Source organism: Girardinichthys multiradiatus, chromosome 4 (genome assembly GCF_021462225.1).
Source record: "Girardinichthys multiradiatus isolate DD_20200921_A chromosome 4, DD_fGirMul_XY1, whole genome shotgun sequence".
Classification (NCBI taxonomy): Eukaryota; Metazoa; Chordata; class Actinopteri; order Cyprinodontiformes; family Goodeidae; genus Girardinichthys; species Girardinichthys multiradiatus.
Window position 1 is genome coordinate 17,504,951 of NC_061797.1, and position 15,013 is coordinate 17,519,963.

The following is a 15,013-nucleotide window of genomic DNA, read 5'->3' on the forward strand; positions in this document are numbered from 1 at the left end:
AATGATCGTGATCGGCGATCACTTTGGTGAAATCAAATCAATCAATTAAACAACAGTAGAACTCCGGGCTATGTTTAGTAGTGAAAATAAAAGCTTTTCCACATGCACAATGTGAAAGGAACTTAAGGGATTGGGATTGAACAGCTTTGTAGCTCTAAGTAAACCACTAATCAGTGAGGCTAACTGGAAAAAAAGTGGTTCAGGGAGCATCATTCTCACACATGGATTGGCCACCACAGAGTCCAGACCTTAACCCCATGGAGAATCTTTGGGATGTGCTGGAGAAGGCTTCGCTCAGTGGTCAGACTCTACAATCATCAATGCAAGATCCTGGTGAAAAATTAATGCAACACTGGGTGGAAATAAATCTTGTGACATTGTAGAAGCTTATCGAAACTATGCCACAGCCAATGTGTGCCATAATCAAAGCTAAAGGCGGTACAACGAAATATTAGAGTGTGACCTTTTTTTTGGGTGGCGACTTTTTTTTTGGCCAGGCAGCATATTTTAATGTGATCTTCAGTAACAGTTATGGAGGGTTTCTTAAGGCTTTGCAAAATATTTATTTAGACAGTTTTCTTTTTTTATTCCTTAAGAGGTAACATACAGCAGATGATCAACTGAAGGATGACACATCACTCAGGTGTTGTGTCAGATCTTTGATGGATTTCCCAAGCACATGACTTTCAGATGCTGTAGACAGCACATGAACCGCTTTACGCTTCCTCTTTTGTCCTTCCACTTCTCTCATTATTTTTAAGCATGCCCTGTACAAATAAAAACAGGATCATGACCCAACTAGACAGGAACTCAGTAAAAATAGTCTAAAGTTACATTTTGAAAGATTTTCAGAAAGACTGGGTAACTTTTCATTAAGACCATTTTAAAATTTGTCTTGGAAGCTTAGGTTAGATTAGATATGTGCCAGTCAGGCTTTTCATGGTCAATATTGATTTGTGATTTTCCAAACCAGTAATAAAAACATGTGCTGCAAGTTCTTTGATAGAGGTTGTAGTTTTAAATCCTACAAAGAGTGAAGGAGTAGCGGTATTATGCCTTTTTACATGAAAATGTATATGTCTATCATTTATCTGATGTTGCAATGGATTCATACACTAAAAAAAGTTAATCAAAGTACACGGTGTTAATTTGTGGGTTAAAAGTCTGAAAATGATGACATTTGTTATTTTCGTTGCCTTTAACAAATAAGGAAAAAAAAAAATTACAATTTTGAGGTATCTCATCTGCCAATCACCGATCAGAACCGATCAAGAGAAATTCGATCGATTCCAATCTCTTGCTGATTTCTTGGTGTTTCTCTACTAACACATCCTGTTACAAACTCCTTTCAAACATCATGCGCACAATTATTTCCTTTCAAATAGTACATTCTGTGCCTCAGGTCTTTTTAGTCCAAGTCAGATGCTGATTTGTTTCCAGTGATACCTGTGCTAGCGCAACGAAAGGTGAGGTAAGAGGTGTTGAGGCAGCTGCATGTAGAATAACAGTCCGAAGCACAGATGTGGGTCTCGCCTCTGGTGGCGTTTTCTCCTACTCTAAATGGCCAGCATGTACTGAATTTCAGTTCTGTGCTGTGAGCTTTGTGCTCTCAGGTCAGATGGTTATAGTGGCACAACATCAAGACAGAGAATCAATACTGGACTAACTGGCTGGGCTGGAAACAACTGGCACTCCGAGTCAGGCTCTGCTCAGCAATGTCGCTCCTCTGATTTATTGCAGTTGTTAAGGAGCAAATTGAGTCAGAAGGTTTTCATTTAATGGCACACTGGTTGGTGGCTGCGCCTTAATTCCAAACTTGACCTTCGGTTTCTTGATAAGAGACAAAATACTGGAATTAACTGTAGTGTATTTGTTCTTTTACAGCACATGAGATGTTTTAACTGTCAACAACTTGGAGCGAGGTCTGCAGCTGAATCACAAACACTGAAGGTGGAGCGATCTTTATGTCTAAATCTACACAAACACACTGGTTTAAACTCGGATTTTAGGCTCCTTCTATGTGAATGTAAATATTTTTGGCTGTCCTGCAGCACCATCTGGTGGAAGGTACAATGCATCTTCCTTGTGGCCTTTCTATTGTAGCTTTTGAGGGATGTCAGGATTTTCTTGTAGGAATGCACAGAATAATCAAACCTTCTGCAATGGAAACAGAAAACTTATTTTTATGTAGAGCTTAATGGAGTTGTGCCTCCCTTATTTTTTCTCTGCACGTGTGCGTGCGTGCGTGCGTGCGACACACACACACACACACACACACACACACACACACATCTTCGGTCCGTCTTTGCGTGCGGTCTCTGTTTCTGCTGCACTGCTTCAGCAGAGCAATACGACAGACAGTAGACCTAATTAAATTACAGTAGGCCTTGTCTCAGCCTCTCTTGTCCCAGACTGTCTTAGTAATTATCCAAACGAGGCAGAGAAATTAGATTACGAAAGTGCAGTTCGGAATAAATGGATCAATTTGGCATGCAATAAGTAATTTACAAACCCAAAAAAATTTTTTTCTTCTAGGGTAAACTGATAGAGCACAAGCTCTTGTTTGTGGTGAGCAAACCTTTGTTTCCTGAGCTCAGTAATGAAGTGCAAATGTGCAAAAATACAATTACAAAACCAGCTATAAAAACCTTTTCTCACATTGCTGGGTAAACTCTTGCTTTGCTGCTGGTATCATCTATGCATCGATTTAAAGACCCCACTACAGGTGCAGAATTTCAGGTTTGTCCAGGAGAGAAACTTGTAGCCTCCACTTGATGTTTTAAGCCCTTACTTCCCATTGTTATCCCTCCAGCAGAACAGATACTGCTAAGTGCACTGAACAGAGCAAACCTCATCCTGTGTCATTGTTGTTACTTCCCCCTCCTGCCCTGTTTTTTGACATGTTTCCTGGCTCACCCTGCACTGCTCTTTCCTGCTGACAAGAAAAGGGCGGGAGTGTGAGGTCAAAGCGAATCTGAGGATGTCTGAGGAAGAGAAGCCTTTTCCCATTTGACTCAATGGAAGGAAGTAGTGTCACAAGGTGACATGACCAAGTTGTAGGTGGAAAGAACTGCCCTTCATTGCTTGTTTGTCTGCTTCTCCTCCTTAGTGTTGATCTTCATTAATTTGAACTAGTAAATCTTGTTTGATAAGATTCCATATTAGACTGCAAAGATTACAATCCTGCCACCTACTGGAGAAATATAATTGCAACCCTGCAGGACTATGTCAAAGCTTGTCTAATGTAAAGTTTCAGCGTAACTTTGTGTTTGTATCCTGCTGGTGGGATCTTTTCTCCTGACCCTATAGCTTTCTCATAGTGCAGTAAAAAAGTATTTTTCCCGACCTTAATGATTTGTTTTGTTTTTGCATTTTGTCACACTTTTCAGATTACAAAACAAAGTTTTATATTCGACAGATAACCTGACTAGGAACCAAAATGCAGTTTGATTTATCAAGGAAATATGTTGGCCAAGCAGCAAACTTCTGTGAGAGTTAGTTTTTAGATAAGTTTTTTTTTCAAAGAAATACATGGCCACAGTCAGACATAAAACATTTAAAACTTTAGAAAACTTCAGTTAGAGCGAAAAAACTGTCTTCCTGCTCTTGTTCAACCTGCTGGCCTGGGATTTAGTAGCCACCACATAACTAAACTAGCTTGATGCTATGACAGCAGCAGGCCTCATCACAGAGAACGACAATGGGAACAGGAGAGAGAGGGAAGCAGCAGGTCATGTGGTGCTATGAAAACACTTAGCACCAGTGATGCTGCACGGAAAAAAAGTTATTAGTGCCAAGATATTGATGGTTCCATCTCTGATGACTTGGACTGTTGCGTCAACAGCTTAGCCTCCACCTATATACCTCACAATGGTAAGAAGAAAAAAAGACAAAATCTCTGTTATTACAACATACTACTTAGTTACTCCTCAAAGTGTCCTATCACTCATCATCCCTATTTTCACAGAAAGTAAGAAGTCCTAACAAAGTATAATGAGAGCAGTAGACACGACACTTTTCCCCTACAAGCAGACCCTGAAATGGTTTATGGTGTTACAAGGTCAAAATATTTTCTTTCACCTCTCTCATTATGTCATTTCACTTCTCCCATTTGGAGGATGGTGTTAGAGCCGGGGCTTAAGGGCCATTTGTGGCCCTTGGAATGGTTTTGCACAGCCCTTGACCATATTTCAAGAATGACACAAATTTAGTTCGCCAGCCCATGCTATTGATGGTGATACACTTAAAAAGAGAGTGAGTGAAATTTTCACAGATTGAAAAAAGATGCAGACAGAATAAAATTGTCTTAAAACAGAAAACGCAAGCTCTAACTAAAGCAATTAATCCTTAGTTAACTAGATTTTTTTTTAATTTGATTTATTTAGCAATAGTAAATAGGGCCCCAAACATTTATTAATTTTTACTCAAAAGCAGACTTGGCTTTTTAGGAATGAGTGAACCATGTTTAGATAATATTAAAGACAACAGAAAATAATAGACCGCAAATATTTGAGATACAAATATGAAAGAAAATTACATATCCACTAAAATCCTGCAGAATACCTTCTGGTTGAGATTAAACTAAAAGAGCACAAACGAAATCATAGAACTTGGTGAGATCTGGAGAAACTGTGCAAAATCAAATGGTCAACCTTGCTCCAACCTTGTAAAATGTTATAAGAGAAGACAAATTGCTGTCCTATGGCAAAGTCAAATTGGGAGGCCAATACTTGTGCCACTGGTGATCTTTGTTAAGAAACAATAGACATTTGTTTCATAACATAGAATTTTCCTCCCCAAATTTCGGTACTCAAATTAAAAAACCTTCTGCACAATTAAGCTACTACATTTCAAAACAGTTTAGACATTTCTCCCAGGCTGTTAATAAATCTGGCCCTCATTTAAATGCATATAATAGCTGTAGAGGGTTTTGAAGAAGTGTCCAGCAACAATTCAAGATTTGTTAATTCATATTAACTGATGATTGATCTAGATATGGAAAACCCCAAGTTATTTATAGAGCAAAGGGACATAATGGCAGCATTCATCGCTATTTTGCTAAATAAAAGTGATTTAATAGATTTTTTTGTTTCTTCCTAGGTGGTGTGCACTTAATCTGTGTTTGGCTTCTCCTGGTTCAAATTCTAAGCATTCCCAACATTTTTGTTATTAACTCTGTCCCCATTAAACACATTTATTGCACAGACGTAATGCACATGAAAGATGGAGGGAAACAGGAAAACGTTAAACATTTCAAAAGAAAAGTTCAACATGTCTCTTGAGAAGCCCAACTTCAAGTCAGAAACAATTTGTCTGCATTCACATTCAACCTCCATCTCCACTCCCAAACTGATGCCTCAGCACTGAGCCGGCACCTGCCTGGATCCAGACCTGTACTTACAAGTATAGTACTTTGAACATTATAAATCCAGCCTATAGAAATCCTATTTGGCTTTTTCTAGCAATAGTCTTATTTGTGTACACTTCATAAAAATGATTTGTCAGCATGCTTTAGCTGTAACACTCAACAGCGGAGCTGAGTACCATCATGAGCAAGAAAATATCTCCTTCTTAGCCTGAATACTCATGGCTTGCGGCAAGTATTCAAGCTAAACTTCCACCTAAAAAAAAAAAACGCCACTCAGCACTGTTTGACAACAGGAATCAATGATCAAGCTGCTTTTCATCAGCTCCTGCCATTTGCTGTAATTTTATTCATGCACATCTTACTGGAGGCTCACTTCTCTGAAATGTCAATAGTTTGCATTTGCAAGAGTGTGTATGTGTGTCGTGGTCTTTCCCAGCAGTCCATCCATCCAGTCTGATTAACTCCTTTTGTGTCCTGTTGCCTGCAGCGATTAATTATTGACCCATTTGCCTAATTGCAAAGAGCTGGCAGGACATAGAGGAAAGCAAAAGAGTGATAGTGTGGGATTTAGCAAGTTAATGTTTATCTTTGGGGTTGGCTGTAAGGGAGAGTGGAGGTGATGCTGATATGGATGAAAAGCTAAGATCAGGTTCCAAAAAACGTAAAATAGTCCAAAAATCTCTTGATTACACCATGGGGTATTTTTTGGTCACAGCGAGCATGTGCGTGCCTATGAGTGTGACTCGATCTGCTGTGAGTGTTGAATTTTTATGTCTGTTGTGAAACTGCAAAAAGCCTCAGGTTTTCTCCATCCCTTTGTGTAAATTTGTGCTGATTGTGCCTTTCCAAACATTGTCAAAAGTCACCCGTTCACTCTGACCATCTGTCGCAGGCTTGCTCAGGCTTTCCGCCACAGTTTGTCCACAAGCTGCGACTGCCATTTGGTTCATCAGTGGAAAAAGTCTGTTGAAAGTTTGTCCTAATTTTTGCTCAGTAAGGGTCATTGCTAAGAAAGGGTTCAACTTGAGTCTTATGTTGAATAAATCTGATTATGAAAAAGAAATCTCCTAGAGGTTAGACTGCCCTGTTTTGCATGTGATATTTTATCCGGTAATTAGATTTATTTGTCTGAATCCAAATAACAAAAATACTACAGAAAGAGTATAGACTGTTTTTTTAGGAGTTTATTTGTAGAGTCCAGGCATCACCTCATGGTACCAGTAGTGAAACGGACCAATTGAAAACTAGTTAATAAAACAGAATAGGTGATGAGGCAAAAACTCAGGGGACTCCATCTGTTAAACCATTCCTGTTTTGGGGGCTGCCTCCTTGTCGTCCCACCCGTGGACCTGTAGGTGAGCTCATTACAACACAACAGCTGAAACTTACTAACAACCAACTCTTTTACTTAACTGACCAGGTTAATATGCCAGACATTTAACTAACTTAACGTTATAGTTTGATTAAAAAGTGTTCCATTAGTATTTTGAATATCCATTCTAAATAGACTTTTGTTTAATTACTGCAGTAATGTTTCTTAAGTGTGGGATTATTAAGTGCCGTAATGATCAAATTCTGCTGGAGCAGAGAGAAAGACTGTTTTATCTCACTGCATCTTTCTTTATTTGAAAAGAGTTTTTCCAAAAATATGAACCAGGCAAAAAAAAAAACTGGAACTATTTTATGATGATTTAGGGAGAACTTGCTTACTCTCATAAATGTAGATTCCATTTATATGTATGTTATGAACACTGCATATTTCTCCTGTGCTGCTGCAGGAGAAAGATATGTTTCTCCCAGATTCTGGCAGCAGGTTTGGGAATTTGGGATTTCCTGTCCATCTTCATCTTAAAAAGGGTCCAAGTAGTTCATCTTTAATAATAGCGACTTATATCGTGCTCGTCCTCCATCTTCCTTGGGCCTGACTCGAAGCGATGCCCTCTATTCAGCCGCAAGCTCATCTATCTGCTCTTTTAGAAATGGATTTTAACCCAGTATTCCAACCTGGCACTTTGTGACAGCTTTGCACCTCATTTTTTTCAAACTTTTCAAGTAGGTTACTGGTCTGCAAGTGTAGTAACAGTGAAAGGTGATAGTGTTATTTTATCACCAAATAGAGTCCCAGTGTATAATTTAATTGCCGATTTATCCGGGTTGGCTATCATCCATTGACTGCTGGAGATGAGCAAGATCCAGGGTAAGGGAGAAAGGTGTTGGCAACTTTCAAGGAGGAGATTATAAAACAATATCCAAAGCTTTGAACATCTCACAGAGAACTGTCCAATCCCTTATCTGAAAATTTAAAGAGCATGTCTCAACTACTAACCAACCAAAACATTGTCCATGGGAACTCTTGAGGAGATCCACTGCTCAGGTGGTAGAATCTGCAGGACAACTATTACTGTTATGGAATCAACAAAAGTGGCCTTTATGCAAAATTAGCATGAAGAAAGTCATTGTTGACAGAAAACCATAAAATGCATTTGTAGTTTGCCACAAGCCATATAGGGAACCACGAAAGCTTGTTGGAGAGGCTGCTCTGGTCAGATGAGATGTAAACTAGACTTTTTGATGCAAGACGCTGTGTCCTGTGAAAAACTAACACTGCACATCTATTCCCACACACAATCCTTACTGTCAAACATGTTGTCAAAGCAAAAGCCTCACGCTTTTCTTCAGCAGGGACAGAGAAGCTTAGCAAAAGTTATGGGAAGGTGGATCGAGTCTGTTGCAGTCAATTTTGGCATTGTCTTTCTTTTTACCATCTGCAGCCTTGTTAAATATTTACAACTGCTAAACGTACCTTGTTCATAACCAGAATCAATTTTAGCTACACCCTCCCCAAAGACACATAAAAAATCAAATAAAGGCATCTTTATGGTATGAATTAGAAACTAAACCTGTTATAATAATGGCAGAATATTTTGTATAATCTGTGTGTTGAGGGTAAAACTTTAAACTTGTAGCTGCACAAAATATAGCGCACTGTTTGGGGCGGTCTGATTACCTACCATATGTCTGCCCTATTAAACTGTCTTTTCCTATTATAAGGTTGAAGCAGGTGTAAAATGTCACTTCTTCCTCTATTGTCCTTTCTCTCTCTATACATCTGCCATGTTTTTATTTTAACAATATCAGGTTGCTCTGTACTGATATCCATGCTGTGCCAAGCTGGGGTTATGGTTTGTGTATTCAGCAGATGCTTCCACAATGTGAGAGAGTTTTAAAATACACAGCAGTGAAAAAAGTATTTTTCCCCTTTCAGATATACTGTTTTTTTTTTTTTTTGTCACACCTAAATATTTCAGATCATCAAACAATTTTTAATAGCAGACAAAGGTAACTGGAGTACATGCAGAAGGCAGTCTTGTTTTCAAATTATGATTTCATTTATTAAGGGAAAAAGCTTTCCAAACTCATCTGACCTAATGTAAAATAGTAGCTTTTTTGGATCAGCTTCTCTGGCCTCTAGAAACATTGTCCTGATTCCTGTTAGACCTGTAGAATCAAAAAATCACTTAGAACCTGTCTAAACATATCAAGTAGGCGAAAAAAGACATGAAAGGCAACACATCATGCCCCGATCTAAAGAAGTTCAAGAACAAACAAAAAATAAAGCCATTGCCATTTAACAATCTGGAAAGGGTAATAAAGCCATTTCCATGGCATTGGGACTCCAGAGAACCACAGTGAGAACCACTATCCACTCATGGTACAGTGGTGAACCTTCCCAGGAGTGGCCTTCCGAAATTACTTTATGACTCATCCAGGAGGTCACAAAAGAATCCAGATAAATGAAACCATTGCTGACTAAAAAGAAAAATCCTTAAGAGTTTTGGGATTTGTTTGCACTGTCAAGACAAAAATGGAACTTTATGATAGATGTGCATCTCGTTACATCTGGTGCAAAATTGACAGAAAAAAACATCACTCCTACATTGAAATGTGGTGGTATTGTAATAGTCTCGGGCTGATTTGCTGCGTCAGGACCAGACAGTGTGTGTGTGATGCTTATTTATCCATCCCAGGTGCATGTGTGTGAGGGTTTATAAAGTTCCAAGTTTAAATGTTTTTAGGATTTATTTTAAGATGTGGCCAGGAGTGATGATGATAAAGAGGCAGAAGAAGTTAAGTTAAAATAAAAACATAAAACACACTGCCATTAAGAATCTCAATTCATTGCCGATGCCCCCCACAGACAAACAACATCCCCCACACTTTTGAAAAGCTTGCAACACCGCTGGCTGTCTTGTTACCATGCTGTGTAATGCCCACTGTTGATGACTCATGCTTGGTTCCCAAAACAGGTGGAAACATGCGTTGGTGCTCAACAACACAGCGATATTCGAAGACTTGTTTCAGGGGAAAAACGGCATTTCTGCACTGAGGTCCAATAATACCAGCACTGTGGTTCTTCCACAGTCTGCATTTATGCAGGTATCGTTGAACAAATTGACAAAGGCAATCTCTGTACTGTGGTAAGCATGGAAACCTGACTGTAAGATATCAATGCAGCTGGACAATGTTAAGAAGGTATTTAACTTTTAACTTACCGATGAATGGGAGAATTGAGATGGGTCTGTAATTTAGCTATTGAAACTTGTCCCGATTATTCTTTCTCAACAGTGGTTTGAGGATTGCTATATTTAACTGGGGGAAAACACTTGACAAAAGGGATGAGTTTATTATTTGAATCAAATCAGATGTTATGATAGGCAAAACTTTCTTAAAGAAAAATGTTGAGACAGCAGGAGGGGGAGCTTAGTTGCTGTATAGTTTCTTTGGTAGAATTGTGTCATTTTGTCCAAATTTGTTTTGATTAGACACAACATTGGTGCTGGACTTGATATTGATTTACTGATTACTCTTCTAATCTTCTGAATGTTTCAGTAAAAAGGTTAGCAAATTCATTGCAGGCCCTAGTAAAGTGGAGTTCAGGTGCTAAACACAAGAGGGTTTGTTAGCCTGTTGACCGTGGCAAATGATGCACGAGCGTTATCAATGCTTTTGTTGATGATTTCAGAAAAGAAAGACTCCTTTGCATTCTTTAGTTGTAAGTTAAATCCGTAAAGTCTCTCTTTATTGATGTCGCAGTGAACCTTGAGTCCAGCTTTTCGACACTCCGGTGGGTGAGATTTCTTTTTACCAGAGACAACCTTCACCTTAATAGGAGCAATGTAATCAATGATCTCTGAAATTTTGGAATGGAAGTTATCTACCAGCTCATTTACTGAGTTGCATGACAAAGTGAAAGTGGAAGAATAAACTCCGTTAAAGATTTCAGTTGCACTGTCCTTAAAAGGGAGAATGTTTGACCATCCATTTGTGACCCTCAGCCTTAAACACACTTGGGTTAGGCAGCAAGTCCACCTCTGAATGGCTCAAAAAAATAAAGTTTTGGGGTGTTCTAGTCAAAGTTTGGACTTAAATCGGATTGAGCTAATGTAGCATGGCTTCAAACAGGCTGCTCTTGCTGAAGCAAGACAATTCTGCAAAGCAGAATTGGCCATAATTTTATTAAACTGATGTGAAAAACTCACTACCTACTATCCCATCCTCTTGATGGCAGTCATTGCCACCAAGGTTGGTGCAGGTTACCAATTATCAGGTTTAGAATAAGGATCAGGTTGTTTTAAATACCTTTTTTTCACTTAATAAACAAAATCATCATTTGAAAACTGCATTTTGTATTTACTCAGGCTATCTTTGATATTAAAGTTTATGTGAAACCTTTAACTGTGGCAAAAACTCAAGAAATCTGCAAGGAAGCAAATACCTTTTTTTTCTGCATTGAATATGTAACAAGGAAGATGAAATGAGGCCTACCAGGAATGAGTTATTATTTAGAATGGCCTGGTTCATTTTTGAGAAGCAGGTCATAGTTATCAACATCTACATTTTCTGAGGGCGTTGTTGCTGGTCCTTATCTTGTTTATGGAAACAAAAATTATCATCGTGCTACTTCCTTATGACCTTAACATTTATGAAGTGCATAACATTTCATTTAACACACCTTAGTACTCATGTGGCAATCAGATAAATGGCAGGTGGGAAACCAAAGTCTAAGACGAGATAATTATTGCAGAAATTGAACAGCATTTTATTTTTATGTTATTCTGTTTGTGTAATAAATTTGCTGATGTGTAAAACATTTGACATTTTCTGCTGTTAAAATCTTTGTGTTGCTTTGGTACTGTTATCTATATCTGTTGCAGTAGATTTTAAATTTTGTAGAAGGAAAATAAGTGTTGCTGCAGGAGAATGACAAACTTTGTTGTGATTTTTCACACGTGCAGGCATAAATTCCCTCCCAGTGAAGCCTTTGTCTAAGCAATGGGATACCTGGTCTATGGCAAAGCTGAGGCCTGAGTGGGGGGGAGGGATGTGGAGATAAATCTGGGAAATAGATAGCTTCAGGTGGGATCACTGACAACACCCTGTGATGCTGTTTAAATGACGAGGATTGTGGCCTCAGGCTGGGAGAGCATTGTTAATTTCAGTGACACACAAGAGGGAGTCGCCTGGCAAGTTTGTTTATGTTCACCTTCTCTAAACCACAGCCACAGCTATTTGTCGAAACCACAAGTGTGGCCTAGACTGAGCAGGGATTTGTAGTTAATTGCATCCTAATATTAGGTTAGGAACTGCAAACTGGGTAATAATTATTACCCAGTTTTAATAAGATATCTGTGGGTCTACGTTTTCTAACCACAAGTAGTTTCCAGGTTTTCAGTAATCGTCCTCTCAACCGATTACCCAGTTATAATGTTCTGAAGGTGAAAATTGAATCTTTTCCTTGAAGTGCACAATATTGTAACAACAGCTTAAGAATACACCAATATTTCAGTAGAAGAAAGTAAAAAAACACAATTAAATCATTGCTCACAAATGATGTTCACAATTGTAGCTCAAAACAGCCCAGCTGTCTACTGCTTATCAATAAAAAAGTTGTAACTTAAATTGTTAATTTAATATTTTCAGAAATGCTTTTATTATTAAAGAAAATAATACCAGCCATTTGATGAATAATAATTTAAATTTGACAGTAAAATAATGCACAATTGAGCTGAATATCTCATTTTAAGGGTTATATTTAGATTACCGTCTATTGTCCACATGGTAGGAAGTATGGACTAGCATGAGTATGATAACCTTATGTAAGAATACAGCAACTTCTTTGTATTTACACCAACATGTACAGGTCCTTCTCAAAATATTAGCATATTGTGATAAAGTTCATTATTTTCCATAATGTAATGAGGAAAATTTAACATTCATATATTTTAGATTCATTGCACACTAACTGAAATATTTCAGGTCTTTTATTGTCTTAATACGGATGATTTTGGCATACAGCTCATGAAAACCCAAAACTCCTATCTCACAAAATTAGCATATTTCATCCGACCAATAAAAGAAAAGTGTTTTTAATACAAAAAACGTCAACCTTCAAATAATCATGTACAGTTATGCACTCAATACTTGGTCGGGAATCCTTTTGCAGAAATGACTGCGTCAGTGCGGCGTGGCATGGAGGCAATCAGCCTGTGGCACTGCTGAGGTCTTATGGAGGCCCAGGATGCTTCGATAGCGGCCTTTAGCTCATCCAGAGTGTTGGGTCTTGAGTCTCTCAACGTTCTCTTCACAATATCCCACAGATTCTCTATGGGGTTCAGGTCAGGAGAGTTGGCAGGCCAATTGAGCACAGTGATACCATGGTCAGTAAACCATTTACCAGTGGTTTTGGCACTGTGAGCAGGTGCCAGGTCGTGCTGAAAAATGAAATCTTCATCTCCATAAAGCTTTTCAGCAGATGGAAGCATGAAGTGCTCCAAAATCTCCTGATAGCTAGCTGCATTGACCCTGCCCTTGATAAAACACAGTGGACCAACACCAGCAGCTGACACGGCACCCCAGACCATCACTGACTGTGGGTACTTGACACTGGACGTCTGGCATTTTGGCATTTCCTTCTCCCCAGTCTTCCTCCAGACTCTGGCACCTTGATTTCCGAATGACATGCAGAATTTGCTTTCATCCGAAAAAAGTACTTTGGACCACTGAGCAACAGTCCAGTGCTGCTTCTCTGTAGCCCAGGTCAGGCACTTCTGCCGCTGTTTCTGGTTCAAAAGTGGCTTGACCTGGGGAATGCGGCACCTGTAGCCCATTTCCTGCACACGCCTGTGCACGGTGGCTCTGGATGTTTCTACTCCAGACTCAGTCCACTGCTTCCGCAGGTCCCCCAAGGTCTGGAATCGGCCCTTCTCCACAATCTTCCTCAGGGTCCGGTCACCTCTTCTTGTTGTGCAGCGTTTTCTGCCACACTTTTTCCTTCCCACAGACTTCCCACTGAGGTGCCTTGATACAGCACTCTGGGAACAGCCTATTCGTTCAGAAATTTCTTTCTGTGTCTTACCCTCTTGCTTGAGGGTGTCAATAGTGGCCTTCTGGACAGCAGTCAGGTCGGCAGTCTTACCCATGATTGGGGTTTTGAGTGATGAACCAGAATGGGAGTTTTAAAGGCCTCAGGAATCTTTTGCAGGTGTTTAGAGTTAACTCGTTGATTCAGATGATTAGGTTCATAGCTCATTTAGAGACCCTTTTAATGATATGCTAATTTTGTGAGATAGGAATTTTGGGTTTTCATGAGCTGTATGCCAAAATCATCCGTATTAAGACAATAAAAGACGTGAAATATTTCAGTTAGTGTGCAATGAATCTAAAATATATGAATGTTAAATTTTCCTCATTACATTATGGAAAATAATGAACTTTATCACAATATGCTAATATTTTGAGAAGGACCTGTATATCATAATGTAGTTGCTTTCATTTAAAACAGAAAAGCAACAAATTTAGCTAAAATAACATTTTGGTTATTATTGGCAACTATAATGTTTTCTAGTTGTGATTTTGATTTTGACAGATAGACTCAGGCAAAAAAAATTGAATATGCACAACATTTAGTCACAAGGATAATATTTTACCATTTTTATTATGTTCTATATAGTAACAGTATCACAAGCAGACTGCAGTTAGTTAATTTGTTAACAAGCCTGTATTGAGCTGCTTTACAAACATCCTGCTTATACCTTTTTTAAAGCAGTGTTACCTTAATGAGAGTAATGGGCAGAACTCATTTAGTGTCCAGGCCATGACTAACCATGCTTTTTGTTGCCCAATATATTTTTAAGGTACATTTCTCAGTAATGGCTAACAGTCTTTTAGTTTTCACACCATGATTTTTCAAACTGTTTTTCTTATAAACTAGAGAGACCTGTGTGTGATTGACTGCACAGAAGGACAGGGTCTTTTTGTGTCAATAGGTAACTGTACATTGGAATATACAAAATTGACATTCAAAACAGAAAGAAACAGCACAGAGTGACTGCTGCATACAGTCAAAGGAAACCATGCCCACTTTGGAACGTTCTTTGAAATCTTATCAAAGGATCTTTAACCCCTAAGCAAAGTATGGTGAAACATTTTTGTGGTTAAAAACCCTTAAATCCTGCCATGTTTTGAGACCAGTAACTGGTCCATGCATAGTGCATCTATGTGCACCCATTTGGACAGAACTCTGTCATACAGAGAGCAGAGGGGAACTGTGAACAAGTGACCATGTCGATATGGTTACACAATATG

At 38.8% G+C, this 15,013-nt stretch overlaps 1 long non-coding RNA gene across 1 annotated transcript in view; it reads left to right on the forward strand.

Annotated features, from left to right (window-relative positions):
- The window catches only part of LOC124867296, a 133,763-nt gene that overhangs the window by 5,837 nt on the left and 112,913 nt on the right, over window positions 1-15,013 (forward strand). The window lies entirely within an intron of this gene.